Genomic DNA, 17,036 nt, shown 5'->3' on the forward strand with positions numbered 1-17,036 from the left:
TGTGCTGTGGACTGGAGGAAGGGGTACTAGGTGAAGTCATGTGTGTGCTATGGTCAGTGGACTAGAGGAAGGGGTACTAGGTGAAGTAATGTGTGTGCTATGGTCAGTGGACTGGAGGAAGGGGTACTAGGTGAAGTCATGTGTGTGCTATGGTCAGTGGACAGGAGGAAGGGGTACTAGGTGAAGTAATGTGTGTGCTATGGTCAGTGGACTGGAGGAAGGGGTACTAGGTTAAAAGTCATTGCTTAATCCCAAGAGGCCATTAGATATGTGCTTGGGAGCCTTAGACCAACTCTATGGGTCCCATTGTTCGGATGTACCGATCCTGTGCTGGTGTTGTTACACTGGGTCTACCACCCGAGGACGATCAGCCGTCCATCCTGTCTCCCTGTAGCGCTGTCTTAGGCGTCTCACGGTATGGACATTGCAATTTCTTGCTCTGGCCACACCTGCAGTCCTCATGCCTCCTTGCAGCATGCCTAAGGCACATTCACGCAGATGAGCAGGGACCCTGGGCATCTTTCTTTTTGTGTTTTTCAGAGTCAGTAGAAAGGCCTCTTTAGTGTCCTAAGTTTTCATAGCTGTGACCTTAATTGCCTCTTGTCTGTAAAGCTGTTTTAAAATTTTATTTCCCCTTTATTTATTAACCAGGTAGGCAGGTTGAGAACAACTTCTCATTTGCAACTGCGACCTGGCCAAGATAAAGCAAAGCAGTGTGACACAGACAACAACACAAAGTTACACATGGACTAAACAATAAACAAGCCAATAATACAAACAAGTCAATGAAACAGTAGAGAATTAGAAAGTCTATATACAGTGTGTGCAAAAAGCATGAGGAGGTAGGCAATAAATAGGCCATAGGAGCGAATAATTACAATTTAGAAGATTAACACTGGAGTGATAAATGAGCAGATGATGATGAGCAGATGATGATGCGCAAGTAGAGATACTGGTGTGCAAAAAATAGAAGAGTAAATAAAATAAGAACAGTTTAGGGATGAGGTAGGTAGATTAGGAGGGCTATTTACAGATGGACTATGTACAGCTGCAGCTGCTCAGATAGTTTATGTTTAACGTTGGTGAGGGAAATAAGTCTCCAGCTTCAGCGATTTTTGCAATTCGTTCCAGTCAGAGAACTGGAAGGAAAGGCGGCTAAATGAAGTGTTGGCGTTGGGGATGATCAGTGAGATATACTTTCGCAAGGCACTGTATTCGGCCCCCTTGAACTTTGCGACCTTTTGCCACATTTCAGGCTTCAAACATAAAGATATAAAACTGTATTTTTTTGTGAAGAATCAACAACAAGTGGGACACAATCATGAAGTGGAACGACATTTATTGGATATTTCAAACTTTTTTAACAAATCAAAAACTGAAAAATTGGGCGTGCAAAATTATTCAGCCCCTTTACTTTCAGTGCAGAAAACTCTCTCCAGAAGTTCAGTGAGGATCTCTGAATGATCCAATGTTGACCTAAATGACTAATGATGATAAATACAATCCACCTGTGTGTAATCAAGTCTCCGTATAAATGCACCTGCACTGTGATAGTCTCAGAGGTCCGTTAAAAGCGCAGAGAGCATCATGAAGAACAAGGAACACACCAGGCAGGTCCGAGATACTGTTGTGAAGAAGTTTAAAGCCGGATTTGGATACAAAAAGATTTCCCAAGCTTTAAACATCCCAAGGAGCACTGTGCAAGCGATAATATTGAAATGGAAGGAGTATCAGACCACTGCAAATCTACCAAGACCTGGCCGTCCCTCTAAACTTTCAGCTCATACAAGGAGAAGACTGATCAGAGATGCAGCCAAGAGGCCCATGATCACTCTGGATGAACTGCAGAGATCTACAGCTGAGGTGGGAGACTCTGTCCATAGGACAACAATCAGTTGTATATTGCACAAATCTGGCCTTTATGGAAGAGTGGCAAGAAGAATGCCATTTCTTAAAGATATCCATAAAAAGTGTCGTTTAAAGTTTGCCACAAGCCACATGGGAGACACACCAAACATGTGGAAGAAGGTGCTCTGGTCAGATGAAACCAAAATTGAACTTTTTGGCAACAATGCAAAACGTTATGTTTGGCGTAAAAGCAACACAGCTCATCACCCTGAACACACCATGCCCACTGTCAAACATGGTGGTGGCAGCATCATGGTTTGGGCCTGCTTTTCTTCAGCAGGGACAGGGAAGATGGTTAAAATTGATGGGAAGATGGATGGAGCCAAATACAGGACCATTCTGGAAGAAAACCTGATGGAGTCTGCAAAAGACCTGAGACTGGGACGGAGATTTGTCTTCCAACAAGACAATGATCCAAAACATAAAGCAAAATCTACAATGGAATGGTTCAAAAATAAACATATCCAGGTGTTAGAATGGCCAAGTCAAAGTCCAGACCTGAATCCAATCGAGAATCTGTGGAAAGAACTGAAATCTGCTGTTCACAAATGCTCTCCATCCAACCTCACTGAGCTCGAGCTGTTTTGCAAGGAGGAATGGGAAAAAATGTCAGTCTCTCGATGTGCAAAACTGATAGAGACATACCCCAAGCGACTTACAGCTGTAATCGCAGCAAAAGGTGGCGCTACAAAGTATTAACTTAAGGGGGCTGAATAATTTTGCACGCCCAATTTTTCAGTTTTTGATTTGTTAAAAAAGTTTGAAATATCCAATAAATGTCGTTCCATTTCATGATTGTGTCCCACTTGTTGTTGATTCTTCACAAAAAAATACAGTTTTATATCTTTATGTTTGAAGCCTGAAATGTGGCAAAAGGTCGCAAAGTTCAAGGGGGCCGAATACTTTCGCAAGGCACTGTACATGTATGTTCCTATTTGGAATTTTGCTTGATATTTTGAGTAAACTCAGTTATGTTACTCAATACCTGTGTCCTGCGCCTGACTCCGCTATAACTCTGCACCCAATCGCTGACAGGGTTGATACATTTTTTATTAGGGCAAATCAAGACTGAAATTTCTAAGTGGAAATGAAAACCTGCAGAAGCCTGTTCAAAACTCAAATACTTTGCACGTCTCCTAAATTCTCAGCAACAAAAGAGTGATCAAATTAAGATCCTACATCTGAACCTTAAGCTTGTAGATGGATGTCAATCGGACAGAAATCACAAAATGTAATCAAAATACATATTAAAGAGTACGTATTAAACATATGTCAAGGTCTTCAGATTAAAAAGATGTGTCTGTGCCAAAGAGGTTGGTTGATTGATGTAGCCCGGTGCTTGATGTTCCATTTTATAGCCCTCAAACAATTGTTTCCCCCATATCTAACATCTGCAGTTTTTAATTTCTTATTTTTTTGGAAAACACATCCCCATATGTGGTCTTCTTGTAAATCACATGACACCTTTCTTCTGTTTCAGAATGCTTGATACAGTAGATATAAAATAGTTTATTGCTCTAACATTCTCTGTGTGTTCCAAATGGCACCATATTCCCTATTCTGATGCTAAAAGTTTGACCAGGGCCCTATAATGCACTATATAGGGAATAGTGTGACATTTGGGATGAACCTCTATGTATGCTCAGTGTAGTTCGAAATACACCCTTCTGAGCAGCAAATACCATACAGAGTTGCACCATGGGCATTTTAACCAAACATATATTTTTTTGCAGGTGTTTTGTTTTCCCACATTTATTGATTAATTTCCTTCTCATCATGAAAATATATCAGATACCTTCCTCATAACACCAACAAAAAAAAAGACAACGTTTTTCTCCAATCTGGCAACCCTCATAGAATCCGACATAGCCTTGAATAAAATGCAGTGGACTAAACAATAAATTGTATAATGCACATGAAAAAGTGGAGCCTTGTATGAAATACATTATGATGAAAATGGCGCAATGTAGGCTCCACAAAATATATAATGCATTACGAAGAAAACTGTGTACTGTTGCCTCCACAATAAGGGGCCTTTCTGACTTCAAGTGCATCAGTATCCCAAAATATGAATCGAAATCAAGCATAGAAAACATTATTGGCATTAACTGTAAAAAACGTAAGGCTACTATTATATTGTCATTATTTCAGTGACAACAATATTGGCTTAGCACGTTTGTTTTTTGATACAAATTAATTGTGGACACACAAAAAGCAGTGCAGAATCCCATTGCCCATCATGCATTGCTCCAATAACTTTCAGAAGAATGTTCCCGAAGTTAACCAAATCTAATGCAATACTTTTTGAAGTTTATTGCAGGAGTTGATTATGAGACTGTGTTGCAAACTTTTTTTAAAGTCTTCTTTTTTTTGTAAAACACATCCCCATACGGGGTCTTCTTGTAAATCACATGACACCTATTGCTCAATAGTGTATTGCTCAAGCACTCCTGTGCATTCCAAATGGCACCCTATTCCCTATATGATGCTAAAAGTTTAACCAGGGCCCTATAATGCACTATATAGGGAATAGTGTGACATTCAGGACGTAAACGCAATTTATGCCCTTATGACAGTGTAACTGCTCATTTCTTTACAGTGTAAGTATTGTCATCATTATTCATTATTAAGCTGGATTTAAACTCTACTTAGGGTTGGTTATTGTTAGGGGTAGTTATTGTTAGGGTTGGTTATTGTTAGGGTTGGTTATTGTTAGGGTTGGTTATTGTTAGGGTTGGTTATTGTTAGGGTTGGTTATTGTTAGGGTTGGTTATTGTTAGGGTTGGTTATTGTTAGGGTTAGTTATTGTTAGGGTTAGTTATTGTTAGGGTTGGTTATTGTTAGGGTTGGTTATTGTTAGGGTTGGTTATTGTTAGGGTTGGTTATTCTTAGAGTTGGTTATTGTTAGGGTTGGTTATTGTTAGGGTTAGTTATTGTTAGGGTTGGTTATTGTTAGGGTTGGTTATTGTTAGGGTTAGTTATTGTTAGGGTTAGTTATTGTTAGGGTTGGTTATTGTTAGGGTTGGTTATTGTTAGGGTTGGTTATTGTTAGGGTTGGTTATTGTTAGGGTTAGTTATTGTTAGGGTTAGAGTTACTGCTCTAAGTACATTGTAGCTAATTGTAACAATGAGTCATTACAATACTTCTTACACAGTAATTACAGTTACAAAATAACCAGAGAACGAGCGATGGGCCAGTTATCGAAAGATTGCTGGGTCGAATCTCTGAGCCGACCAGTGGTGTAAAGTACCTAAGTAAAAATACTTTTAAGTACTACTTAAGTCGTTTTTGGTGGTATCTGTACAGTACTTTACAATTTATATTTTTTACAACTTTTACTTTTACTTCACTACATTCCTAAAGAAAATAATATACTTTTTACGCCATACATTTTCCCTGACACCAAAAAGAACTTACATTTTGAAGGTTTAGCAGGATGGAAAATGGTCCAATTCACACACTTATCAACAGAACCTCACTGGTAATCCCTACTGCCTCTGATCTGGCAGACTCACTAAACAAAAATTCTTCATCTGTAAATGATTTCTGACTGTTGGAGTTTACCCCTGGCTATCTGTAAATTATGTCTGACTGTTGGAGTGTACCCCTGGCTATCTGTAAATTATGTCTGACTGTTGGAGTGTACCCCTGGCTATCTGTAAATTATGTCTGACTGTTGGAGTTTACCCCTGACTATCTGTAAATTATGTCTGACTGTTGGAGTGTACCCCTGGCTATCTGTAAATTATGTCTGACTGTTGGAGTGTGCCCCTGGCTATCTGTAAATGATGTCTGACTGTTGGAGTGTACCCCTGGCTATCTGTAAATGATGTCTGACTGTTGGAGTGTACCCCTGGCTATCTGTAAATGATGTCTGACTGTTGGAGTGTACCCCTGGCTATCTGTAAATTATGTCTGACTGTTGGAGTGTACCCCTGGCTATCTGTAAATGATGTCTGACTGTTGGAGTGTACCCCTGGCTATCTGTAAATGATGTCTGACTGTTGGAGTGTACCCCTGGCTATCTGTAAATGATGTCTGACTGTTGGAGTGTACCCCTGGCTATCTGTAAATGATGTCTGACTGTTGGAGTGTACCCCTGGCTATCTGTAAATTATGTCTGACTGTTGGAGTGTGCCCCTGGCTATCTGTAAATTATGTCTGACTGTTGGAGTGTACCCCTGGCTATCTGTAAATTATGTCTGACTGTTGGAGTGTACCCCTGGCTATCTGTAAATTAAAACAAGAAAATGATTCAGTCTGGTTTGCTTAATATAAGGAATTTTAAATGATTCATACTTTTACTTTTACCTTAAGTACATTTTAGCAATTACATTTACTTTTGACACTTAAGAATATTTAAAACCAAATACTTTTTACTCAAGTAGTATTTTACTGGGTGACTTTCACTTTTACTTTAGTAATATTCTATTAAGGTATCTTTACTTTTACTCAAGTATGATGATTGGGTACTTTTTCCACCACTGGAGCCGACTAGGTGAAAAATCTGTTTATGTGCCCTTGAGCAAGGAACTTAACCCTAATTGCTCCTGTTTGTTGCTCTGGATAAGAGCATCGGCTAAATGGCTAAAATGTAAATGTAAGGCTACGATGGCGCCAGTACAATGAGTGGAGCTTACTCAGGTTTTCAAAAACTCATATCAGATCGAGAGCCCGATGGTTCTTAGGTAGTTCTTTATGAGTTATTGCCATAGCAACATCAGGGAAACAGAAGGGAGTGGTGCTTCAAATACAGTAGTTCTGCAACATCTTTAATTGAGCCTCTAATTCACCTTAATTGCTGGCCTTAACACGTTACGGAAAGATGAACTGTATAGGAAACTGTTGTGACAAGTTGTCTGGATACTAGACAGCAAATAAATTGGCTGATGAAAACAGAATATAATCTTTAGCGGACAACAGTTTTTGAGGGCTTCAACAAAAATTGGTTTGCACTTTCGTTCCTAGGCTGCTGGTGAACCAGCATTGGAGTTGTGTGGTTGCAATATCAACAGTCTCTATCAACAGTCTCTGACGTATAATGCCAGTCTCAGGAATGACTGTCTGTGTTGGCAATATTCAGTATAGAAAGTCAGGCATGCAACCTTTACCAACAGGCCATTGTGAAAACATGTGCACACAAAAAAAGACTTCAGGAGACCAGGGGTGTAGAAAAGGACTTCAGGAGACCAGGGGTGTAAAAAAATAATTTTAGAAGACCAGGGGTGTAGAAAAGGACTTCAGGAGACCAGGGGTGTAAAAAAATAATTTTAGAAGACCAGGGGTGTAGAAAAGGACTTCAGGAGACCAGGGGTGTAAAAAAATAATTTTAGAAGACCAGGGGTGTAGAAAAGGACTTCAGGAGACCAGGGGTGTAAAAAATAATTTTAGAAGACCAGGGGTGTAGAAAAGGACTTCAGGAGACCAGGGGTGTAAAAAATAATTTTAGAAGACCAGGGGTGTAAAAAAGGAATCCAGGAGACCAGGGGTGTAAAAAATAATTTTAGAAGACCAGGGTTGTAAAAAAGGAATCCTGGAGACCAGGGGTGTTAAAAAGGCCTTCAGGAGACCAGGGGTGTAAAACAGGCCATCAGGAGACCAGGGGTGTAAAAAAGGCCTTCGGGAGACCAGGGGTGTAGAAAAAGGAGACCAGGGGTGTAGAAAATGCCATGCCTGTGCACTTGACTTTCCCCACAGTCCCATTAGGGGGATTTCTCCCCTTCTCAACTGTCTGTCACCGCCTCTTGGTTTACACCAATCAGCGTCCTCAAATGCACTTGTGGTGGTGACCAAGATGTAATAAAACGCTGGACTGAGAAGCATTCATACTGTTCTTGCTGGACAGCCTGTAGTGAGTCAGAACCAATTATATCAGCATGAATTAAGTACTAGCGGGTGAGGGCATTCACAACCGACCACTGAGACAGCTCCAGCTAGCTGTTTATTTATGGTACTTCATTTCGCCAGATTTAGCGACTAACAGTTCTGACCTGGCTACAGTGAAGATGTTCCAGTAGCCAAAAGAGGAATTGTTTCTGCGCCCCAGGAGGCAGACGAGTTATCCTGCAATCCTAAGCCACATGGAGCTGCTGTCACCACCCACAACAGACACACAAATCCATCGCTTCCCAGAGGAAGATGAGCTGTGAGGCTTGACATACCTCTCTCATCCTACAGTTGACCAGCCCAGCTCCAGGCCTCCTCAGTGTTCAGGGAGTGACCACACCCTCACAGTTGGGAGCTGCTGAGGGAATGCGAGTACCTGCGTCATGAGCAGCACCGGTACCGTCACTACTCTCCTGACCACCACCGCTCTAGGCCTCCCCAGCTAGATCCATCGTTACCGTTAAGGGAGCCCCGCTACAGCCGGCCCCGTCTACTCCCCTGAGAGACACTACTCCGGGCCGTCACACCACGAGATGTCCCGAGGTGGCCCAGCTATTTCACAGATTTGCATCGCTCCAGGCCCCCCTGGCTGGCCCAGCTGCTCCCTCAACCAACTTCCTGCTAGGTCCCCCTGACCCAAGCCACCAGAGCACCTGGTCCGCTTCTGTTCTCCAGAGCGGCCCAGCTCCCCATCATGACAAGACAACTTCAGAGGGCACAGTCCACGACACCAGGATCTGCACCTCGCCTCAGCCAGCTCCTCGACTGGCCACAGTTAAGGAGACTCGCACTCCAGTCATGGTTCCACAGTCAGCCACTGTCATGGGGCCCGTTCTGGCTGTAGTTGTGGAGTCATCCTCTCCTCCCAGTGGGGACCTCCTGCTGGTTGAGGCAGATGCTTGGGTGCCTGAGGTTTGACTGTCTGCTGCCCTGGAATATTTAGCCACAAAGATTCCACCTGCTCTCCCTCAGGAGCCCCTCCCTGCTCTGGGCCCAGAGTCCAAGCCCACAGTGGATTTTATTACCTGCTCCTAGGTTGGAGCCACAGCCTGCAGCTACTGCAGATGGCAAGTGCAGCTATGAACCTGGGGCCTCTCTTGCCCAACCTGCCAACACCATGATAGTTCCAGCCCGAGGGTCCTGCTACCTCCAGACCTCGCCTCAGGGGACCTGCCAGACATCACCCCGGATGACCCATCTCTCATGTCCTGCTGACTAGGATTAGAGTGCCCCTCCTCCCCGGTAGGGTCAGAATCAGAGTTCCCTGCCCCCACAGTAGGGGTAGGGTAAGAGTCAGAGTTTACTTCCTCCACAGTGGGGTCAGAGTTCCCTTCCCTCCTGGTGGGGTTAGTGTTGCCCTTCTTCCTGGTAGAGTCAGGCTTAAAGTTCCCTGTCTCTCTCATAGGATTTAAGTTTCCTGCCTCTCAAGTAAGTCTAAAGTTCCCTACCTTCCTGGAAGGTCCAGTCTATCCTGCCCCCTTGGTAGACTCTCAGTTTCTGTCTGTAACCCGGCCTTCAGTCTCTGGCCGTAGTTTCAGGTTCACACTGTTCTGCGTTAGGTTCCCGGACTCATGCCATAGTGCTAGGTCCCCAGTCATACGCTGTTTTAGGTCCACAGTTCCCTGCACTAGTACCCCCTAAATGTGCTGCTCTGCCAGGCCCTAGGTATCCTACCCAGCTAGGCCCCACATTAGATTCATCATCAGGTCCGCAGTTTCTGGCCCAGCTAGGCCCCACATTCGCTTCATCATCAGATCCGCAGTTTCCTGGCCAGCTAGGAACCACATTTGCTTCACCTGCCCTGCTTGCAGCCCTCTGCCTTATTTGGTGGTTAGTTTCCTAGCCCGCCAGGTTTAGAGCCCCTGCCCCGCTAAGCCACACGTTATCTGTGCTGGGCTCTCAGCCCTCGTCTGCATTCAGTCCTCAGTCTCCAGCTGCACTAGGTCTGCTGTCTCCAACAATAGTCAGCTCTCAGTCCCTAGTTCAGGTGGGTCATCAGGCTCCTGCCCCGCTAGGCTCAAAGTTACCAGTTTCTCCAGTAGTCCCAGAGCTTGACTGCTCTCCTAGCCCTCAGTCATTGCCCCTGTTCATCTTTCCCACTATCCTGACTAGTCTCCCAGTCCCTTGCACAGAGCGGGGTTCATTGCACAGGGCGGAGTTCAGACCAAGGGCATCCAGCTTAATGATGAGCTTGGAGGGTACTATGGGGTTGAATGCTGAGCTATAGTCAATGAACAACATTCTTACATTCTTGCATCGTCTGGTGACCTATTGGGGCGGTAAGCAAATTGAAGTGGGTCTCTAGGGTAACAGGTAAGGTGGAGGGGATATGATCCTTGACTAGTTTCTCAAAGCACTTCATGATGACAGAAGTGCTGTCATTTAGTTCAGTTACCTTTGCATTCTTGGGTACAGGAACAATGGTGGCCATCTTGAAGCATGTGGGGACAGAAGACTTGGATAGGGAGAGATATGCTGCAGAAATGTTTTGGTACCCTTCCCCAGATCTGTCCTTTGACACAATCCGGTCTCTGAGCTCTATGGACAATTCCTTCAACCTCATGAATTGTTTTTTGCTGTCAACTGTGAGACCTTATATAGACACGTGTGTACCTTTCCAAATCATGTCCAATCAATGGAATTCACCACAGGTGGACTCCAATTAAGCTAGAGGAACATCTCAAGAATGATCAATGGAAACAGAATGCACCTGAGCTCAATTTCGAGTCTCATAGCAAAGGGTCTGGATACTTACCTAAATAACGTATTTCTGTTTTTAATTTTATACATTTGCAAATATTTCTAAAAACCTTTTTTTCCCTTTTTCATTATGTTGTATTGTTTGTAGATTGCTGAGTATTTTTACTTATTTAATACAGTTTAGAATAAGGCTGTAATGTACCAAAATGTGGAAAAGGTCAAGGGTTCTGAATACTTTCCGAAGGAGCTGTATTTACAATACACTGCATAATGAAACAATCCCTAGTAAGCTAGTGGTTTGAGGGTGGACTGACAGTATTATTTGGCATCAATAGACTGGTTTTACACGCAACAACTTGTATTACAAGCTGGGAGAACGAAGACGGCTCATATCATGCAGATACAAGAGAAATCTGCAATGTTTGAATTTCCAACTTCAATTAGTGAACAAGTAATTATCCCAGGGGTCCAGAGAAAATACGTTATGTCAGTGATTGATTGACGTTACAGATAATTGTATGTGTGGTGTACAGAGATGGGGTAATCGTTCAAAAATCATGTTGTTGAACACAGAATGAGTCCTTAGTATGTGATTGGTCAAGCACACTGTCCACTTTATTTGGTGTTGACCTGGCCGCAGAGTTTCATATCTCTCACTCACAACACACAAACCACTCGCTGGCTGATTCTTGTTAGCCCAAATGTACCTCACATGTGAGACCCATTTTAGCATATCTGTGTGTGTCTGCACAAAATGGGCTAGTTCTTCTTTCACTCTGACTGTCTCATTTATCATGGCCTGAGAAGGCTCTTCACACCAGATTCCCCCCTAATACTCCAAACACCCTTTGATGTTCCCATTGCCTGATGAATAGGTTAATTAAATAGTTTTACATAAAATATTTTGCATTATTTTTTCTCTCCAATTACATCACACAAACAGTAACATTAGATCAAAGAGAAGGTAGCCTCTGCCTGGTGCCAGTTCATTTAGGTGTTAAAGAAGCACCAAAAAGCAGCCATTTTAAGAAAAAGAAATAGCAAAATATGCACAGATAACAGATTCTGAAAACCTGAAAGAGTAAATAACCTTTTAAGTTTTGCAACAAATGCAGCCGATTTGCCTATAGTGCACAACTTCTGACCAGAGCCCTATGGGTTAGTGCACTAAAGTAGTCCACTAAACAGGGCATAGGGTGACATTTAGGATGCAGGCCATATGTACCTCACATGTGAGACCACATTTTAACATATTTCTGTGTGTCTGCAAAAAATGGTCTGGTTTTTCTTTCAATCAATCTCTTGTTTATCACATGGCAGCAGACAGCCCTTCACACCAGTGAGTCCCACCTGACACTGAACACTCCAACACCATTAGGTGTTCTCATTGCCTGATGAATTGGTTTGTAAAATACACTATATACTGTTTACAAAAGGTATGTGGACACCCCTTTAAATTAGTGGATTTGGCTATTTCAGCCACACCCGTTTTCTGACAGGTGTATAAAATCGAGCACACCGACATGCGATCTCCATAGACAAACATTGGCAGTAGAATGGCCTTTCTGAAGATCTCAGTGACTTTCAACGTGGCACTGTCATAAGATGCCACCTTTCCAACAAGTCAGTTCGTCAAATATCTGCCCTGCTAGAGCTTCCCCGGTCAAATGTAAGTGGAAACGTCTAGGAGAAACAATGGCTCAGTCGCAAAGTGGTAGGCCACACAAGCTTACAGAACGGGACCGCTGAAGCGTGAAAAAAAATGTCTGTCCTCAGTTACAACACTCGGTACCGAGTTCCAAACTGCCTCTGGAGGCGGCAACAGAACAAGAACTGTTCGTTGGCAGCTTCATGAAATGGATTTCCGTGGCTGAACAACACACAAGCCTAAGATCACCATGCGCAATTCCAAACATCAGCTGGAGTGGTGTAAAGCTCACCGCCATTGGACTCTGGAGCAGTGGGAATGCATTCTCTGGAGTAATGAATCACGCTTCACCATCTGGGATTCCGACGGACAAATCTGGGATTGATGGCTGCCATGAGAACGCTACCTTCCTGAATGCATAGTGCCAACTGTAAAGTTTGGTGGAGTAATGTTCTGGAGCTGTGGTTCATGGTTCGGGCTAGGCCCCTTAGTTCCAGCGAAGGGAAATCTTAACGGTGCAGCAAACAATGACATTCTAGACAATTCTGTGCTTCCAACTTTGTGGCAACAGTTTAGGTAAGGCCCTTTCCTGTTTCAGCATGACATTGCAACCCGTGCACAAAGCGAGGTCCATACAGAAATGGTTTGTCGAGATCGGTGTGGAAGAACTTGACTGGCCTGCACAGAGCCCTGACCTCAACTCCATCGAACACCTTTGGGATGAACTGGAACCTGTTCTGATTTGTATTATCTCTATCTCTTTTGTAAGTTTGCCTCCGTCTTGGAGGGGTAAGCAGCTCTTTGTGTAGATGCAGTATATAAAAAAACTGTGTGATTGTAAAATCTTTGAGACCCTCTCCGGTATGTCCTGAGAGTTCCTGCCCAGTATGTCCTGAGAGTTCCTGTCCGGTATGTCTTGAGAGTTCCTCTCTGGTATGTCGTGAGAGTTCCTCTCCGGTATGTCGTGAGAGTTCCTCTCCGGTATGTCCTGAGAGTTCCTCTCCGGTATGTCCTGAGAGTTCCTCTCCGGTATGTCCTGAGAGTTCCTCTCTGGTATGTCCTGAGAGTTCCTGTCCGGTATGTCCTGAGAGTTCCTGTCCGGTATGTCCTAAGAGTTCCTCTCCGGTATGTCCTGAGAGTTCCTCTCCGGTATGTCCTGAGAGTTCCTCTCCGGTATGTCCTGAGAGTTGCTCTCCGGTATATACAGAGAATTCCTTTCTGGTACAGTTGAAGTCGAAAGTTTACATACACTTAGGTTGGAGTCATTGAACTTGTTTTTCAACCACACATTTCTTGTTAACAAACTATAGTTTTGGCAAGTCGATTAGGACATCTACTTTGTGCATGACACAAGTAATTTTTCCAACAATTGTTTACAGACAGATTATTTCACTGTATCGCAATTCCAGTGGTTCAGAAGTTTTCATACACTAAGTTGACTGTGCCTTTAAACAGCTTGGAAAATTCCAGAAAATTATGTCATGACTTTAGAAGCTTCTGATAGGCTAATTGACATAATTTGAGGCAATTGGAGGTGTACCTGTGTATGTATTTCAAGGCCTACCTTCAAACTCAGTTCCTCTTTGCTTGACATCATGGGAAAATCAAAAGAAATCAGCCAAACTTCTACAGATGCACAATCGAGAGCATCCTGGCGGGCTGTATCACCGCCTGGTATGGCAACTGCACCGCCCTCAACCGTAAGGCTCTCCAGAGGGTAGTGAGGTCTGCACAACGCATCACCGGGGGCAAACTACCTGCCCTCCAGGACACCTACACCACCCGATGTCACAGGAAGGCCATAAAGATCATCAAGGACATCAACCACCCGAGCCACTGCCTGTTCACCCCGCTATCATCCAGAAGGCGAGGTCAGTACAGGTGCATCAAAGCTGGGACCGAGAGACTGAAAAACAGCTTCTATCTCAAGGCCATCAGACTGTTAAACAGCCACCACTAACACTGAGTGGCTGCTGCCAACACACTGACACTGACTCAACTCCAGCCACTTTAATAATGGGAATTGATGGGAAATGATGTAAATATATCACTAGCCACTTTAAACAATGCTACCTTATATAAATGTTACTTACCCTACATTATTCATCTCATATGCATACGTATATACTGTACTCTATATCATCGACGGTATCCTTATGTAATACATGTATCACTAGCCACTTTATACTATACTATGCCACTTTGTTTACATACTCATCTCATTTGTACATACTGTACTCGATACCATCTACTGTATCTTGCCTATGCTGCTCTGTACCATCACTCATTCATATATCCTTATGTACATATTCTTTATCCCCTTACACTGTGTACAAGACAGTAGTTTTGGAATTGTTAGTTAGATTACTTGTTATTACTGCATTGTCGGAACTAGAAGCACAAGCATTTCGCTACACTCGCATTAACATCTGCTAACCATGTGTATGTGACAAATAAAATTTGATTTGATTTGATTTGGAAAAAAACTGTAGACCTCCACAAGTCTGTTTCATCCTTGGGAGCAATTTCCAATCGCCTCAAGGTACCACCTTCATCTGTACAAACAATTGCATGGTTGCAGGTAAAATTGCAGGTAAAAATACACCTCATGGAACCATGAGGTCTGTGAAGAAACACACAAAGATACAGACACATGGGCTGCCAGACTTATTTGCCATACCTTTCGCCTCATCCCTCTCAACCCTACAATTTTTGAGATTGAGATTTAACAGTTTTTAGTCATTTTCTTAATGGGTTTGTGCTTATTAGTAACTGGAATAAGCAATTTCATAAATGTGTCAAGTGCAGCGTCTGGTTGGTCCTCATTACACACCACAGACCAGCAGATATTATTTACATCATCAACATATGAATCACTACAAAACTTATTGTATGACCTCTTATACGCTATATTAGGCCCAGCCTTTGGAACTGTGGTTTTCCTAGATATGGCTATTATATTGTGATCACTACATCCTATGGATTTGGATACTGATTTAAAGAAAAATTGTGCAGCATTAGTAAAGATGTAATTTTTACTTAGTTTAGTTTAGTGGGTTAGTGACCACTGTTCTAGTGGGTTAGTGACCACTGTTATAGTGGGTTAGTTTAGTGGGTTAGTGACCACTGTTATAGTGGGTTAGTTTAGTGGGTTGGTGACCACTGTTATAGTGGGTTAGTGACCACTGTTATAGTGGGTTAGTTTAGTGGGTTAGTGACCACTGTTATAGTGGGTTAGTTTAGTGGGTTAGTGACCACTGTTCGAGTGGGTTAGTTTAGTGGGTTAGTGACCACTGTTATAGTGGGTTAGTTTAGTGGGTTAGTGACTACTGTTATAGTGGGTTAGTTTAGTGGGTTAGTGACCACTGTTCTAGTGGGTTAGTTTAGGGGGTTAGTAACCACTGTTCTAGTGGGTTAGTTTAGTGGGTTAGTGACCACTGTTCTAGTGGGTTTGTTTAGTGGGTTAGTGACCACTGTTCTAGTGGGTTAGTTTAGTGGGTTAGTGACCACTGTTATATTGGGTTAGTTTAGTGGGTTAGTGACCACTGTTATATTGGGTTAGTTTAGTGGGTTAGTGACCACTGTTATAGTGGGTTAGTGACCACTGTTATATTGGGTTAGTTTAGTATGTTAGTGACCACTGTTATATTGGGTTAGTTTAGTGGGTTAGTGACCACTGTTCTAGTGGGTTAGTTTAGGGGGTTAGTAACCACTGTTTTAGTGGGTTAGTTTAGTGGGTTAGTGACCACTGTTCTAGTGGGTTCGTTTAGTGGGTTAGTGACCACTGTTCTAGTGGGTTAGTTTAGTGGGTTAGTGACCACTGTTATAGTGGGTTAGTTTAGTGGGTTAGTGACCACTGTTCTAGTGAGTTAGTTTAGTGGGTTAGTGACCACTGTTATAGTGGGTTAGTTTAGTGGGTTAGTGACCACTGTTATAGTGGGTTAGTTTAGTGGGTTAGTGACCACTGTTATAGTGGGTTAGTTTAGTGGGTTAGTGACCACTGATATATTGGGTTAGTTTAGTGGGTTAGTGACCACTGTTACAGTGGGGCAAAAAAGTATTTAGTCAGCCACCAATTGTGCAAGTTCTCCCACTTAAAAAGATGAGAGAGTCCTGTAATTTTCATCATAGGTACACTTCAACTATGACAGACAAAATGAGGGGAAAAAAATCCAGAAAATCACATAGGATTTTTTATGTATTTATTTGCACATTATGGTGGAAGTTGAAAAAAGCACAAAACAGCAACGGAGATCCTTACATAGCTCTCCTTGAGTACAGAAACACACCCCTGGTTGAAGTAGGTCTCATCTGCACAACTACTAATGGGAAGAAGGCTGAAGACAAAGATTCCGACATTAAAGAGATTGTTAAAGCCAGGACTTTATCAGCATGTCAGGAGCCGTCTCACAAGCAGACAACAGAGAGACTCTATCAGCATGTCAGGAGCCGTCTCACATGCAGACAACAGAGAGACTCTATCAGCATTTCAGGAGCTGTCTCACAAGCAGACAACAGAGAGACTATATCAGCATTTCAGGAGCTGTCTCACAAGCAGACAACAGAGAGACTCTATCAGCATTTCAGGAGCCGTCTCACAAGCAGACAACAGAGACAAAAACACTACTGTGACCAAGGCACACCTAAACTTTCTGTCATGAAGGAAGGAGAACGAGTCAGGATCAGACAAGACAACAAATGGCAACCAGCAATTGTACTTGGAAAACATGACCAGCCAAGGTTATACATAGTACAAACACCAAACAAGAGAGAATCTACAGAAGGAACCAGAGACACATGAAACAACACACCCAGAGAGACACTCAGAAACCATAATGGACCTTATCCTGTGGAAAGAGAACCTGAAACAAGTGTCAGCCTGGAAGAAAACTA

Source organism: Oncorhynchus mykiss, chromosome Y (genome assembly GCF_013265735.2).
Source record: "Oncorhynchus mykiss isolate Arlee chromosome Y, USDA_OmykA_1.1, whole genome shotgun sequence".
NCBI lineage: Eukaryota > Metazoa > Chordata > Actinopteri > Salmoniformes > Salmonidae > Oncorhynchus > Oncorhynchus mykiss.